This window comes from Aphis gossypii, chromosome 2 (genome assembly GCF_020184175.1).
Source record: "Aphis gossypii isolate Hap1 chromosome 2, ASM2018417v2, whole genome shotgun sequence".
Lineage (NCBI taxonomy): Eukaryota > Metazoa > Arthropoda > Insecta > Hemiptera > Aphididae > Aphis > Aphis gossypii.
Genome location: NC_065531.1, coordinates 22522242 through 22540910, shown reverse-complemented (window position 1 = coordinate 22540910; position 18669 = coordinate 22522242). Strand labels below are relative to the sequence as shown.

Sequence of the window (18669 nt, the reverse complement as noted above, 5' to 3'; positions counted from 1 at the left end):
ATCGACTTATTCGACTTGGACCTAAGTGAAATTATATCCACCGTGTCTTGTAGCTGTCATTGTAGTTAATATATTATTATTATTTATTGTACGTAATATTATTATTGTTATATTATAGGTATATAGGTATTCAGCTTACACAGAAGTAAAGAATGTGAATTTAAATATTTAATGTTGCAAGAACGATAAGTTATTTATAATACGTATATATTATGATTATAATATTTTATATATTGTGAGAATGGACGACTTTTAGAATTCGCAACAGGTGTGCCCAACCTTTTTTTAAGTCCAGACCACATTTGAAGCTTATAATATTTATATTGCTTTTAAAGTATTTTGTTCATTTATTTTTAGTTTTAAATATTATTATTATTATTTTAACTTAATTCTTTATTTAGCAATCTATTACAAATTTGAACAATAAGCTTAATTGATATAATAATAAATATAACAGGAATAACGGAGTGAAGAGACCTCCCATTGGAGGTACTTCGTCAAAAATAATAATAATTTTAAAATATTTTTTTATTTTAGAAATTGATTGAAAAGAATGTATTTTTTTAAGTTTAAAATTTCACATTTTCGTTTTAATACTGTATGTTATAGTTATAATATTATAATGTACATAATATTAATAATATGTTACTAATATTAATATTTTTTTAACTATTTTATAGTAAACTCTGCTGACGGCAAACATTAAACAGTTAGGTGTCTAACTCTCTTGGATCAACATTATATTTACCTGAAGGAAATAAATTAACTTTCTCGAATTGTATTAAATGTTCAGATATAAGATAACATTAGAAAAATTGAAGTTTACTGCCTTATATTTTTGGATTAGTTTTCACTGATCTAAACGAAGTGGGGAATATTTATGTATTCATATTAACTGTAATAATTCTTCCATTCAATGAAAAATTGAAAATATTTTCTTCATACTTTGTTCAGATCAGATGTATATTAATAAAAATATATCATCGTAAACTTCAAAAATAACCTGAGCTTCGATCGGATCATTTGCATTTAATTTATATTTTCTAGTACTCATCCATCTGTTTTTATTTTTTAGTACCCAACTTAAATGTACGTAAAAGTGCAAAGTCACGATAAACAAAATAAAGTAAATAAAAACTCTCATATCAAAAAAATAAAAAATAAAAAACTATAAACTTTAAAGACCAAAAATTAGACACCTTAAGTATTTTTTTTAAATCTGTATGACGTTCATGTCTTTCATGATATAATTATAGTGTACAAACGAAGTTATTATAGACTCAAGACAGTTTACCAACGAAAAAGTTTACAATCGTCCATCACGAATTGGCTATTCAAAAGATAGGGTATTGATAACCGGTATGCATTCGGCCAATGCAATTAAATTACGCAGTGCCTATTGATTTAAAATGTAATTTACGAAAACGAATATAACAATGATTTTGAATATTATGGTTTACCTATATTATACTATTATAAAAGGTCAAATTCTTACTAGACTATAAACAAAATAATTGTCTACACTAATTGATTTTTAACATCTAAAAAGCACATATTTCATCATGGTTATAGGTTAAACATTGATTAATACGAATACATCATTACTTACTCATTAGACGTTTGGTTAAAACGTGAAAGTTTAGACAAAACTATAACCACATATTTTAGATATGTTGTTTATTTTTATTATATGTTATTTAGTTTTCTAAAAATATAATTTTGATATTATAAGCTTCATGACTTTACATTTCATGAGCTAATTGCATCCAAGTATATTGGTAAGTATCTTCAAAGTTGAATATTTGCTAAATTTTTCAGATCTTTGTGACATAGAAATAATATATTTAAACCTTCACAGTCTAATAACGAAAAGAACTAATTTGAATTTTTTTAAAATGTCCTCGAAATTATATAAATATAATGAAGTAGGAGTTCTAATTTCCAAAATTAATGCATATTAGTGCATATTACCTACCTATGACCTATGTTGGGAAGTATTTTTATCAATCTATACCTACATATGCTCCAATCGGATAAAGCTGCTTATACAGTTATACCTTGAAAGCTTTTTTTAGTCGCAGTCAATGATCAGAAACTAAAAGATATAAGTATAGATATATTATTTATATTTTATACGTTAAATCATGTTCGTCCATTTTGTACACCGCCAACACGAGTTACTTACAACCAATACAAAATATACGTTATTTCTTTTTTATAAATTCGAGATTTTTTGAATCAGTATTGTACCTACTACAATATGACAATATCTAGATAAAACTTATAAAAAGTAGATATTTTCAACGAATATATTCATTTTACATTTATATAAATATAAAATGCAAAATGCGTAGCATATAATGTTATAGTTTTTTAGGGATAAGTTAAATGCATAGATATCTTATTTTATGTACGTTAGTTAAACTTAATATTTAATATAATATTAGAAATATATATACATAAAAACTATGTAATAAATATTTAAAACTACGCAAGTATAAAGTAGACACTAGACATCAATTTTGTAAGTGTTTTTAAAAATTTAAATATTACTGTAATAATTCTCATATTCGTTAAGTAAATAAAGTATACCTAATGCTTAAGTTGTTTAACCAATTTATAATAGACAATTGTTTGGCATTATAATTTATTTTCATATTACAAGTTGGAATGTGATCAATTTGTAATTATACTTTTAATAAATCTGACAGTTGAATAATTCTGAAAAAATTAAATAATTTTAAAGACAATACATCGTTGTTTACATATCGTTTGATATAGCTTCCCCACTTCTCCAGATTCGTAAGTAATAGTTTCTATTTGAATTGGATATGTTTAAATACCGAGACGGATGTACTGATAAAAATGAAGATGGTCTACCTACTCGTAATAATACCTAACTGTTATTTTCTTAAATATAACGAGCGTATAATAGTCTATAACTAGAAAGATATATATGATGGTAAATTTAACTACGTGAGCTGAATTCATTAAAATATTAATACAAAATCATTATAAACCAACTGAGTAAACATTGAAAATAAAACAGCAGAACTAAAAAGACTAGATTATCCTTTTTATTTTATATGAGGATAATTTATAGATACGTCAGTAATACAATATGATATTAATAAAAATATATTTTAATGATTTACTAACCTTATTTATTCCATTTTGAGACTCGTCATAGTTAATATTATTTTTTATAAATCAAAAGTTTTGTTAAGGTCTTGATGATAATGTTCAGTGTACTATTTTCTCTTCTTTATAAATTCAACTTTTTAAGCAGCAGACATTTGATGGACCTGAAACCAAATCATTTTAACAATTTCTGTTAGGTATATAATTTTCTGTTACATTTATTATTATTAATTTTATTCTTTAAAAGTTAATAAATTATTGTTCTTCACGTTTTTTTTTTTTAATAGAAGCAAATGTTGATTATTTACATTTTAAAATTACCACAACGAACCATTTTTTTTATTTTTTCGTTACATGTGATTACATCTTTAATTTTCAAGCATTTTTTGTTGATTACCATTGGGCAACAATTATTTATCTTAAAGAAATCTCACTGACATAGCTTCGTAAAAAATTATGTTTCTACATAAATGGTTAATAGTATGTAGTAATTTTATACCATGAATTAAAACATAAAAAAAAACCTCGCATACAAAATAACATTAAAATTACAACACGGACATTCAAACACTGCTGTCAAAACACTAATCGTAGGTTTCATATTAAAACGTGTGTTTATATGCGACTATGCGAGTGTATTTATAAATATAGATTTATATTGATAAATGATAATAAAACCCAGTTACTAAGTAATCAATTAAGAATCGGTATATCCCTCAATAAAGATAAGATAAAGTTATAGGTATTTTACCAAATCCAAAATTATACAAGTACAAATAGTAAATGTAAATGTCATTTGACAATTGACAATAACCTGTTGATGTCAGCAATAGATCTTTTTTGGTTTATCACATATGACATAATATTATACGTTAGTGATGGTTACCAACTTTAAACGCTGATCACGGCATCTCAAGTTTAAAGAATACCATTATAATTTCGTCGTTTAAAAAATATATCGTATAAATAGAATTTTGATAGATGTAATAACATTCATGATAATAAAACTAAATTAAAATGGTTTATAGTTAATAGTTAATACGTATATTAACTTATAATAATTTATAGCAATTACTATTGGTACATAGGTACCTATTAAACTAAATTGTATTTTGGCGGATAATGTATTGAATAATCACTACCAATAATTATGCATTTATGTACTATAATACTATATAATATAGTTCTATTCGATCGCAGAAAAGTAAGGGAAAACTTTTTCAAACTTTCACACATAATGCGTCCATTTAGGTTTCTAGATCATTTAATAATTATTTTGTAACATCTAATGAATTGTTGAGTGTATTAAGATTGAAACATAGAAGTGAAAACCATAACGCCGATCAAAATGTATTCATTTTATTTTTTGATTTGTGTTTTAATACGAAAATAATTTACATCCAATGATAATAATCTAATTTTTAACATACCTGTACAGGACCATTTCAAATATCGTCTAAAACGATCGTGTTGAGAACGATTTTGTAATCGAGTGTTAAGCTGTGACACATTATATTTTGTATAATGTGTTTTAAATTAAATTGTTCAATGAACAATACTGTACAATAAAGTCATACCTCGAAAATAATATTATATTTACCTTGTTAGAACAATGATTTGCGTAAAAAAAATGGTTTTATTACATTATATTATTTTTATAAGGCAATGCGATTATTTGTGTTTATTTTTTCCGCGGACCGTGTAGTTGGTTTATATTCCATGATCTACTTTTACAACTTCCCTTCCATTTAAGGATTTTTATTTACTTTATTTAAAAAAAAAATGATTACCAACAATATAATAAATGAATATAAATTATATTGGTACTGTTGATTATTTGTGACTTCTTTGTTTCATTATATTTATGCTTCGGCCATATTATTATATGCTATATTAGCTTACATGGTCGAAGTATTTATGTTTTATGTATGTTTCATGATGATTATAAAGTAATTTAAATTCTCAATATCAATATTTTTTTACTTGAAATTATTACGAATATTTTATTTATTATACGTGTTATACTATTACTATCAATATGTATTAGATATTTTTAAATTTTTAATGTTTTCAAATACTTATTATATCAATTAGAAGTGTGTTTAACTGTTTATTATGTTATACATCTTGTGTATATTTTGAGGCACTAAATCACCAGAAATGCATGGAAGAAAGTTATGAACTCGAGATTTGGCACGTAAGTACTTGACCCAAGTGTTTTATGCGTAAATATTATGCAATATTTAATGAATGTGTTTGAAAGAACTCTTATAACAATAATACAATATTATAAAATCGTAATTAACATATAGCATAAATAAAATATTAATAGTAATTATTGACAAAGCAATATTAGATATCTATTATTACTAAATATTAAATTATAATTTTTAAAAGTTAAAATTTATATTTTATTCTTTCATGTGTAGGCGGGCATAAAGTAATATTAAAATAGATTACCATAAAATACATGTAGATTGATATAAAAGTTTCATTTTTGTGTTACTCAAATGGAAAACGGAAAACATTATATAATAGTATAATAATATTTGTATTAACAAATGTTGATATGAATCTCGATGGGAATTTAAAAAATCCTACGAAATCTTTCTCTGCAATTGGAAGCGCTTTAACTATATTATAGATATGACGTATATACCTATATAAAAAACTAATAGTAATATGTTGATATAATATATATTATATAGACCTATAAAACAATGCGATTATTGCGATTACTATTACTACCTATCTGTATATACCTATATCGTTAACCTATAACATTATATATCATTGCCATTATCATTATTATTATTATTATGTTGTGTAAAACGTATATTTATTAACCAGCCAACCACGACGAGCACGGTACACCTCTAGGGTTTTGTTTCAAGCGCAAAGCCTATATATTATATTATGTACATATATATAGGTACCTACTAACAGTAATATGTGTTTGGTGCGTATATAGTGGGGCTTTGGCGGTGCAGCGGTCCTCGTGGCCGTCTAGCGCGATGTGCGCACACCGTCTGAGCGTTAGTCTTCTTATACGTATTTTCCGGTTTAGACGCTCGTGTATCTCTGCGTATTGTTATTGTTATTATTATTACTCTTACCATTTTACTGTACTTTTGACAAAAACAATAATAATTATGAATTAATAATGATTATTATAATATGATCACCGCGAATAAAAATTTGTCAGACAATAGTGCGTGATCGGTCTCGTCGTATATATAATCTAACGTGAACACGGATAGCTCTCAATATTTCAACGTAAGTTTAAGATATTTTATCATATTTAATGAATTATTCTTTATGCCAATTACGCATGTACCTATCTCAATGATTTCGAGGAATGTAATTAAAAATAAATTGCTTGTACGTTTTGTGGTGACCGGTCATCACACCCTAAAGGAGACTAAAAGACTTCAACGATGGATATCAACATTAATGAGTGAATTTAGAGATATTACGCGTGGTCGGTCTGGGTGTTGAAAATGTAAATTATAAAGAAACTAGAGTTGTCATCAGAACAACATTTTTGAATGAATCAAAAAATATCCGGTAAACCTATATAGCTATATAATATAATCTACTCTAAAGGCGAATTGTCATATACATTTTAAAAATAAAATAAATTTAGCGTGAAATACTAAAACCCTGATCTAGGAGTTGTAAGCTGATAAATAGGTATATAAAATACAATTTCAATTTTCAATTAGTCGTATGTAAAAAAAACATTGATAAATAATTTTAGCGTTACATATATAGGTTCAACGTGCAGCATTTAGTAATTATAATCCTTAACACTTATTAACTATTAAGTCATAATTCATTATAATTATTAAATATAGTAAAATTTCAGAAATATTATTACTTCCTTGCTTTATCTCGTACAAAAAAAAAAATTATGATGTTGAATTTCAAAATATTATAATGAAAATAAAATTAAATTGCAAAGTTAAAACATAACAATATTATTTCTAGTGTTTTTAGACGTGTAGACTATAGATAAATAATTAAAATACTGCAGAAGATAATTAGTTTAAAATATATTAATCAAATTATTGAGTATTTAAAGTGAAGTAAGGGACAACGTTTATGGAATTATAGGACAAGGGTTGAAAAATACATACGATAGTTAGAAGAGAAGAAGAAGATGTAATGTTTGATTTAAGTAATACGTATCACAAATTTTTAAATTCACAACTTTTTCTATAGAATTTATAATAATTTCAGTCGAAAGCATAGTGCGGTAATAAATAATAATTGATAAAAATATTAACATGCTAAAATCTTAATAGCACAGTGCATTACAGTTCCTGCGCGTGAAAGTATATAATATGTCGTATAAAATTGTAAACCATCAGAATTAAAAATTTAAATAAATATATTATATGATACAGATATTATAGTCATATAAGTACTGTGATTTACGTATTGATTACGTATATGGTACATTTTTAAATCAAAATATCAAATCTAAGTTAGGCGTTAGTTAATTAGTGCAACAAGTCATAGTGGTAATCACGGAATTATTTTTTAAAAACATAATATCTTGTTTTCTAATATTTTAAACAAAATATGTATTCCATAATTTATATTTTTTTTTACTACTATTTATAATCATTACAAATTATATGAATTTATTAAATTACATTTTATCATTAATATTTTGAATTCTTATATTCTTGATTTGTTTACAAATATAACTTATAGTTTACTTTACTATACACTATGATTAATATACGTATAATGTGTTAATGCTTTTATTTATACATCATTGAATCAAAATTCTTAATCTGTTTAATAAAGATACTACAAATATTGTTTTATTAAGATGTGTATAGTTTGGAAATATTAGTGGCTAATTATATCCTATTTTGTGGAATATAATAAAAAATGATTATTTTTTATACTTAAAAGTATTTATGAATTACGTTGTTAATAATTATCGGACTTTAACAAGTAGACACATTATTGGACATAACTTCAAATTAATAATAATAATAATCAAAGAATTAGGTTTAATTAAAATTTTCAATAGTAGGTACACAATAATATATTTTTATTTGGATAATTTTAAAATGTATAATACACTATACTAACGTTATACAACATTATAATACAGATAATTTCGTAGTTTTTGAATAAAAAATGTATCCGGGTTTCGCAGAAGAATTAATGTACCATATATAAATATAATAATATTTTTGGCATCTAATTTAAATATATGTCATGGTCTATAGACATGAGCATATATGTGTATATACTATATAATGAAATATTAAGTATAATAACAACCACGATTTTCCATTTAGTTATCTCTGATTTATTATAAAATTATCGCAATACCATTTAAATAAACTTTAAACCACTCGAATCGTCACAATTTGATGAATATGTAGATACATAGAAGAGAGTGAAAGGTTTTCTAAACTGGCTGAAATAGAAGAAAAAATAATAATTATTATATTTATTTTCTTGCGACGGCGACCAAACGTGGGGTTTTTTTGTAACAATTTTACGTCGTATGATAATAATATGATATTATACATTATTATTATATTATATTATATGATCACATAATAATATAATTTGGTTTTTAAACATAAACTACAAAGCTACCAGCACCGCATTGCATGTACACGAAATATTAATAATATGTGCCTAATATGGCTAATATCATGTGATTTTCTTTTGATTGCACTTTTAAAGCACCATTATACATAATATGTACTCTGTATAGTTGTATAATGTATTATATTGTTCGAAGTATGTGAATTGAAAATGTTCGCAATTGAAAACCCGAAATAAACCTCCCAAGGGGTCGCGATAACAACTGACAAGTGTAATTAACATTCTCTCCTGTATATAGTCAAACAATAATAATCACACGAAAATTGTCGGATGCAATATAATATGTATAGCCTTTCCTAAACATGTAATTGATTTGAACAACCGTCATTGATCCGCGCGCGTTTTTATATCGTATTGCGCATTTACACCTAATATAGAAGGTACTGCCCGACGGCGGAGCAAGCATCGAAGCATAATAATTAATAAACAGTTTTTATAGTATACTCGTACACGCGCGCGTGCGTGTGTGTGTGTGTGTATGAAAGAAATCTTTGTTAATCATGACGACGATGACCATTGCGATGTGGTGGTCTATTTGTGCCCTGCAGCCAAACACACACTGCAACTAGATAATATAATATAATAATATACATAATTGGTATACGGGGTGATTCATAAAGTACCCCGTAAACACTCCCATTTTTAAATTTTTTCTTCATTAATACAGCAATCAAAAACCAGATTTTTAAAATTATTAAATATATTTAAAGACTGTATTTTAAAATTCTTAAGATTCTTTGTATACTATAGGGTATGTATAGAGTAGGTACCTATAATAATCAGTGTCCTATGGAGAGGGAGACACAAAACTTTTGTTTAACTAACGAATTAGATACATTACAATTTTCAGAAAAATTATCCATTATTCAATTTACAATAATGGGTTTTCATTTGAACAACAGATATGTCTGTATCCCTGAAAAACACTCCTTAGAAAGTTCAAAACATAATAATTTAAAAATATGGTATTTAAGTACCTATAAAAATTCTAAAAATTCTAAATTTGACTAAATTTATATTTAAGAAAAGGAAAAAAAAATTACGAATGAGCATGATTGGTGAATTACTCCGTATATCTGTCTAATGTGTACCCAAGGAAATACCTCGATGATTAGAGAAAATATCTATCAAAAATATCTAAATACCTATCTATGCTAGATCTATATCAAGCAGCAGTCGTGATCTGTAGATTGTCTATGTATTACGTACCTGCGAGTTGCGCGGTGTTGGTTTAATAAATAATAATTGAATATTTTAGATATTAATGATATCATGATTCATGATATTTTTGTTTGTTTTAATTTAACAATATTATTTAAGTAAATACCTATATCTCACAAAAATATAGCATTTAAATTATACATAATTCGGGCATACTGTACCTAGTATTTGATGACGAAAACGCGTTTTATCGTCATGCGACAATGGGTAATGTCGATAAACCGTCAACGATGCCTATAGTACTCGCTTGCCTATACTGCGTGCGCGTATCCGGTCATTAGATAGAAAAATTGGTTCTTGCCTCTAGGAAACATTGGATTGTGGAAATTATGTAAGGTTTAGATGTTACGCCAAACGGGGTCGAATCGACAGAAAATCCTTGAATTTAACGAAACGCGACTACAAGGAAAACGAATGAAATATATTATGTGTATGTGTAAAAACCATTGCAAAGAGTGAAGTGGAAAAATGTACCTATATATACTTCAATTCTAATACGTTATGATGACATTCAAACTTTATCTCCTTAACTTGTACTTCGTATTTATTCGGGTGTATAATAAAATATTGTGTTACGGATAAAATTGATAATTATTGTCGTGTACGGTATAATAATACATACATCGAGAATTTCGATTAATCGATCACACGAGGTAAAATTACTACATGAGGTCATATATTTCATTATATAGTGTACATATATATGTAGTTTAAATATATGTATATTATGCCCAAATATAGGTATTTCGATTTTCGGTAATAACGATATTGTATTATTATATAATAAGTATAAATAAAAAAAACAATATTATACATTATTATTCACAGTAATCAAATATTTTTATGAACAGTACAGTATGGAATATACTTGAGAGTCGAGATTGATTACCTACCACGAGTCTATTTTATTCCTTTATGTGTGATTTAATATTTTAAATTAGTAATATAATTATGTAAATTACATTACATTATTCTAACGATTTTTGTTTATATAAAATGTATAGGTAGGTATATTCGTTTCTGTCAAAGATATCAATTATAATAGAACAATTTATTTAGTATATACTCGTATTGTATAAACTATACAAATGTATATTATTTCATACTTTCTTATTGTCTAAAAATCCCTTAATGTGGCAGTATTGAAAACTTGCTTTGAGAGTTGTAAAAGTTTTCGCTTTTTCCGAAAAAAACCATACTATAATAAATTATTATACTTTAATGTGCTTATATTTTTTTTGATAACGGTTTGAAATTCGAAGTCACAGAACTGCTTTCCATAACATTTTTTTCAATCTAGTCAATTACGGCACGTTAGTCACACGTTAATGGTAGTCTTAGTTACACAACACGAGATCATAATATAGTCGGCAGCAGTCCGACTACATCTGTCTCCGTCCGTCATATCGAGAAGACGCACACAAAGAACACGTTCGCTGGAAATAATGATATCAACGATTTACATAATATACAGCACGTGCGCATAATATCTACCAGTTACTATACCTACTATAAAAAAAACAAAAATCCCATACGCTTAGTATTAGTGTCGTCGACCACGGCGTGTACTATGCTCGGGGACAATAGACGGAAATTAATCGAAAATTAACACGTAATAACAAGAAGACCCAATATAGTGTCGTAACAATAATTGGCCTTGACTCTTTCCAATTAATACATCACAATATGATCATTAGTCGTCGGGTGACGTGACGTGTGGTTCGTCTTCTTCATTGTCTTAATTTTAATTGTGGCCGACTTAAATGTATACCTATTATATATTATTAACCACGTGTAACCGCAAAAACCTAATATTTGTGTCTAACCATATATATAATAGTATATAGCCTGAAAAACTATATAGTAACACAATTATGTATACGGACATACGGTATATCTGTATAGGTAATGGCTGTATGTGACAAAAAAATAAATAACTAAACTCAATGATAACAGAAATATCAAAAATACATATTGTAGAGCCAATTTTAATTTCAAAATGTTAATTCAAAATTCCTATGCATGTAATAATTTAAAATGTTAATACTGCGAGCGCTGCAATACAAGTAATACAACATTATTGTAAGATTTTCATTAATTTTTGATGAAAAATGTACTTAGACAGCAGCTTTGTGTGTATCAGCGCAACATATGCATTATACAATATACATATGTATATATACGAGTAATGACGTATTGATTATGTTTTCTGAGTTCATATAGCTTATACGTAAATTTGTCATTCCTTAGGAGAAATTACGAAAATGGAAAATGGAAAAATTTTGATGGTAAAATTGTTGCCAGAACATAATATGTATCATTGGATTTTTTTTTAAAAATGTTATAATGATGCTTGTTGAGACGTAATGAAATAAATTATTGTATACTTACTTAGCATTGACAAAAATATAATAAACACGCATTCACTAATTTACTCCTGTACCTATGGAATCTCATTACTCCGTAAAAGCGCCACTATACCTAATAATATACCGCTGCAAGTAATATCAACTAACACTGAACGTCGTGTCAATTGCGCAATTCGAGAATAATTTCTGACGGGCACCTACGAATAATAATGTTCGTAGACGAGAAAATTTGCAGGATTTTGTGATCGATTCGGTTTTTATGTAAAATTATATGTGAATATGATATAAGACATAAGCGACTCTCTATTAGAGCAAAAAATAATGAATAAATATCTCTATAACACATAATATATTAATTTAATATTATATGCATTTATTCCATTTCTAGATTTTTGTTACTATTGTAGTGGTATATCTGTAGATAGACATATCGCGTTTTCGTGTTATAATTGCATGTCGTTTATAATAATACTATATAATACACAGATACACCATGCACGCGTATCAAAATGCACAAATGACTTCGATTTCTACACGAAGTTATTTAAAGTATAATATTATGTACTATTATTATGTGGCGGTTTATAGCGTTTCGTTTTTGTTTTTCATTATCGAGTTATTTTTCCATCGCGCCGCAAGGTCCAAAACGATATTAATAATAACGAGTAGTATATATTGTATAATCAACCGTCATCAGAATTACACCGTCCTCAGACTTTGCTGCCCCGAGTTATCATATATAATATATACATTACAGCATTACAGACTACTTTCGATTGTTATAATATTATTATTGTGAACTTATATATCAACGTACGCGGTTTTCTGTGTACGCGCGAACGGGACTGTTACAATTATTTTAACTTTTTTCTTCTTTCACCCAAAACCAAACACGTGGTGGGATGACAGCGGTCTATATTGTATACTTATTACCTACACTCTACAGGCGGCATACCACATACATTGATTGATATAATTAGTGTGCAAAATTTACCTACGCAGGTACTGTGTTTCTCTTATATTTTCACTGTGTTTTTGAATTTTTTTGAACATTTTTCAATTACATCTAAGTATAATAAGTTTATCTATATCGTACAAATTATCCATATTTACCTTCTAAATATCTCATTAAAATTATCATTTTTTTATTTGATTAGTTTCTATAGTATAATTGCGTATTTGCGTATTTGACTTGAATATATGAAAGTGACATGAATACTGAAAAGGTGTAATTCGTTTCAGTATTGCAACTATTAATAATTAGTATTTCTGATCCGTGTACCTATGTCTATTGTTTATTAAAAAAAGTTTTGGGTCTTTGTTCATTTTTATTGTAATTTTTGTTTATTGGTAACACTTAGGTTTTGTCATATGTATTGACAGTATTAATTTATCTTAAATAAGAGTAATAAGACAGCCATTATACATGAATAAACAAAAAGTAATGTTTATATTATTATATGTATATTGTATATTGTATAGTCACGTATATGTATACCTACGTTTAATTATGTTTAATAACCAATGGAAATGCACAAATACGCGGAGGGGTTTTAAGGTAATTATAATACCATAAAGTACGGATCATACTTATGCCTACATATATTAATAACTAATGAGTAAAAAATCAATGCTGAATGCTGCAAATTCAACTTATAATATGTATATTTTTTCTATTTAAATGTAAATGGCAACTATCCACAAATTACATAATTTGAATACAGTAATTAATGCAGTTACGATCATAACAGATGAAACCAAAATTGTCGAATTGTACTCTGGTAAAATAAATATTATGCATTAACAGTAAATTAAAGTGTCTGCGTTCTATGTTCATATCTTAATATGATATAACTCAATAAATTTAAGTGCGAATGTTTAAATCGACTATCGAGAAATGCTATTTTGTACCTATTATATTCAATATGAAAATACCAATGTTATAATAATAATGTATATAGTATGAATAGTTATAGATTTTCATAGGCGTTGAATCTTGAGCTGTTAACAATTTTATTTATTTCCACATAATTATTATATTCGTATAAAGAGTAGCCTGCAGTCGGACTATAATAATAGGTAGGAATTTTTTACAAAAATGCACCGCCTACTGCATTAAAATCACTGTGAAATATGAATTGATAGAAAGTACTATCATACATATAGGTATATATATTAAATATAGAAGTATATTAGATAATGTATGTACTACTATGTCATACAAATATACAATGTATTGAGCTGGGACATATCACAAAACATCGAAGTGTATAATATTATTATGTTAAATTGTTAAATCATTTATTGTAGGTATTGGCATGTTATACGTATAGGCGCTAGTAAAATAATTATAATAATATGCGTATCTGTTTAAAGTTTAAATTACAAAATAGATTTAACGCACAATTCAAATGTGTGCGTGTAATGGATTTAAAAACGCATACACATTAGAGACGCATTTCGGGTAAAAAAAATGCAGGGAATTCGACATTTACTCAAAGTACACTTGATATTATTCGCGTACATAGGTAATAGCGTCACCCGTCATGGAAAAATAGCGCGCCACGGTGGGTACCATACAAATCATAATATACAATACACTAATAGTTAATACATAGTTGTAGTTAGTAACTACAGCGTAGAAAAAAATCGAGAAATTCATTATGCACGGTGTACCAGCTACACACACCGTACAGGCACCGCGCGAAGTTTCGATAATCCCATAGTGAAATCACGACCAGACGTCGTGATTATAATTAAATAATATTCTTATACGTTTATGTATTATGTGATCAGACGCACGCGTGTTGTATAGGTGTATTTGTTTAACGTATTTGTTGTGTGTATAACGCATACTACAGACGTACAGCAGTCGTTGTATATGTAAAGGTACGTGCTGTGTTCGTTGAACCTTGATCCGAATTCGTTTTTCATTCTTCGACAAATGTAATATTCGTGTCCTTAAAATTCAATAATAATAACAATATAATAAGTCAGGGGAAAAGGTGTCCATCAATAATAATAAGTAGTAAGTAATAACATGTACCTATTTACCTATGTATGGAACGCGAAAGTCACGCCTATCTATATCTTAATTCTTAGTCGTATACACGTCCGTGCAGTCATCGCGTAGAATAAGGAGTATATGGACGGTCCCAGGTATTACTAGATATAATTTAATAATAACGACGATTTCATTTTTCTAATAAACCATAATCTACCCTAACGTCGATCTAACATATTTATGTATGTACTTATAATCTATATACATTGACATAATCACATAAATTTAAGTGCAAGCATTATTGCGCAACAAATTCCAACAGCAGATGACGAATTTTTTCATTGAGCGGAATATTATACGTAGTATATACTATATAAGCGATATTTTTCGTTTTTTTTTTTAATCCACCTAATCATTATTACTTAAAGTATATTATATAAATATAAATATAATATTACGCTGATCTAACCGTCTTCGAGGACGTATTTCGTTATTTATAATTATACACACTGTCCATGACGATTGGATATACGTCCATAATAAATACATAATAAATCGATCGATTCGTAATATTGTGTATTTATTAGTTATTAGAAATACTGTCACATTATATTCATGAAATTAACACAGCAACTTTCTCCGATGGTCTTATAAATGCCTATACAGTATTACATTATAAAGTAGTATAATATAATATATCGCCTATGTATATAATATTATTATTCGTTTTAAAGTATGCACTCAAATAAAATGTTATTCGCTATAAAACATTTTTATGCCAATTGAAACTTTTTTCTGTAGTAAAACAATTTTCGGACATCGGTTTTAGTTCTTTTTTTTTAATGATCAATTTTTACTCTGCGAACAAAATATTTTCACGAACAATTGATTTTAATTATTCCTTTGTAGGTAACAAATAAACTCGCTTAATACTATAATTAATGTTATTTAGGTAGTATTTCATTTTACGTATCTATGTTAATTATTCTTAACGCGTATACTATATAGCACATAATATGCACGCTAAAGGCAATGATGATAAATGTAAATCTGATATAATCGAGTTTAGAGCATTTTAATTTGTTATATTTATGGCCACCATGATTCGGTTTAAATAAATGTATAAACCAATAAAATAAGTACTTACATGACGCACTGCTCTTTAGCATCTATAGATTTGCGTTATTTTCTATTCAAACAATAATTGCTGAAATCATTATTTTTCATGAGTATTCCAGTGTGACATATTAATCTAATACGATATTGAGACCTTAAATCGTAACGCATGATGTGTCAAATGATTATATTAAATTTTTTAGTTTAAAAAAAATTCCCTCTTATTTCTTTGCGAAATTCACAATCCGTGTGGTTCCGACCTAGTTCAGGGAAAATTTTGACCAAAGAGAAAATGATCCGTTTTGCAACCGGTAAATCTCTACAATTAACCATGTCGATATAGCTTACTCGGTATAGGTTTATGTGAAATTAATGCGTAGATAATTAGTCTTATGCCGAGGATGGTCTTTCTCGTGGTCACGATCTTGAAACGCGTCGAGGCGTACATCTCGTCTATCTGAATGTCTGTTTTGTGTTTACTTAGCACTTCTATCGTAAGTGAACAACAAGAACAAGACGTTTGTCTTTTATAAACCATTACAAACACGACCGCGTACGATGGTAAATATTGTTATTCGTTCTCTAGTATTCGTGGTTCGTTTTAACATCACAATTATACCAAACAATTATTGTTCACGTGTGATGTACACAATATATTATAATATTTATATAATATAAACTATAGAGAGTCTTGTATAAATTCGGATTGTTTTTGTGTATAGTGAGTGAATTATGTATTTGTAAACCAAAAAAACAAACATGTATAATATTTGTATAAAACGAATTTACAATTGCCTACGGTTATATTTAAGACTATCGTCGTCGTATAGTCCTTTCTGAAATATCTTCCATATACATTTATTTTAAATCGATGATTGGATTAACTATGCAAGTTCTAAACTTAATGCCTAAAATCGAAAAAAATATATACACATTATAGGTTGGGTTAGAACATATTATGAAAAAACATTAATTTTTATTCTCTTAACAAAATTTAAAAAAAATGCACGATTGCGTTACAAAATTATATAGTATACATAAATGTTATTTAGTTACAGTAAACTTAACTACACTTCAGATTAAATAATGCTTCTAAGAATTTTTTTTTTATTTGAACCTATACGAGTAATACTCATTGAGTATATTAAGATGTATATATAGGTACTTTAAATTGTTGTTATTATATATTTTTCCAATCGGCGATCATATTTCACAATTCATTTTATATGTATACTATAATATATAATATATTTAAACGGTATTTTAAACGTCAAACAATTGTTGATTCGTTAAGTATGAATTTTGCTTATACAATTTTATAATACTTCAAAAGTATTGTAGGTGTCTGGTATAAAATTCTTATAAATAATATTATATATAAGCAAAATTGATGTATTTTTTAGGTAATAATAAGTTGCTTTTTCACGTAATATTTTACAAATCATTTTTGTCGCCATAATTAAATTATAAAAAACACACTTTATGTATTCTTAAAAATCATGTAAGTACATACTGTATATAATATACATATACAATATATTACATATATACCAATTATATATATATAATATACTTGACTGCCTTCAAAATAAATTTAAACGATTTTTTTAAAAAAATTTTTCACGAGTATTCGATGTTATACCAACGACTGGTCGGCTTTCGGATAATTTAAACGTAGGTACATGAACATTCATTATTAGACGTGTTTAAATGAAAAATTCCCTATGATTATATGAGGTAAAATTACTAGACATAAGGTTAAATCAATTATACGTATACTCCAATATAAAAATTATTACTAAACGTGCTTCTGTTTAATTTAATTCGAATCAAAACATCTATTTCACGGTATACATTTTCAAGCCGTGTTTTTATTATACAGTTTAAAATACTATTACCTGCAGACTTGCAGACAAAAACTAAAAGCTACGAATCTTGATGGTATTGCAGCGGCTCTTTTTCGTAAAAATTAACTTAAACTATCATAATTTTCTATGTATTATAATGTTATAATATTTGCAATCATCGGAAAGATTTATTAAATAGATATGTTATAGACCATAGATGACATTTTTGATTGCAAATAAAATTTAATCGATTATTATAATCAATATATGATAAACTCGACAGACAACATAGTAAAATACTTGGGTAATCAACGATTAAGTTTAAGTG

General features: G+C 26.8%; 2 protein-coding genes across 3 annotated transcripts in view; one reads left to right on the top strand and one right to left on the bottom strand.

Annotated features, from left to right (window-relative positions):
• LOC114124330 (transmembrane protein 70 homolog, mitochondrial) overlaps positions 1-3706 on the bottom strand; it is a 35709-nt gene extending 32003 nt beyond the window's left edge. The window contains exons 1-2 of one of the 2 annotated variants that reach the window (XM_027987553.2): positions 3450-3706; positions 3160-3305 (exon numbers count right to left, since the gene is read on the bottom strand). The gene's annotated coding sequence lies outside the window, so the exon portion shown is untranslated. The remainder of the gene's footprint in view (positions 1-3159; positions 3306-3449) is intronic. The other variant, XM_027987552.2, reaches the window with a different exon arrangement.
• Positions 3707-6171: 2465 nt separating this feature from the next.
• LOC114124370 (mucin-5AC) overlaps positions 6172-18669 on the top strand; it is a 38518-nt gene continuing 26020 nt past the window's right edge. Inside the window, 1 exon segment of the mRNA XM_027987600.2 lies at positions 6172-6417. The gene's annotated coding sequence lies outside the window, so the exon portion shown is untranslated.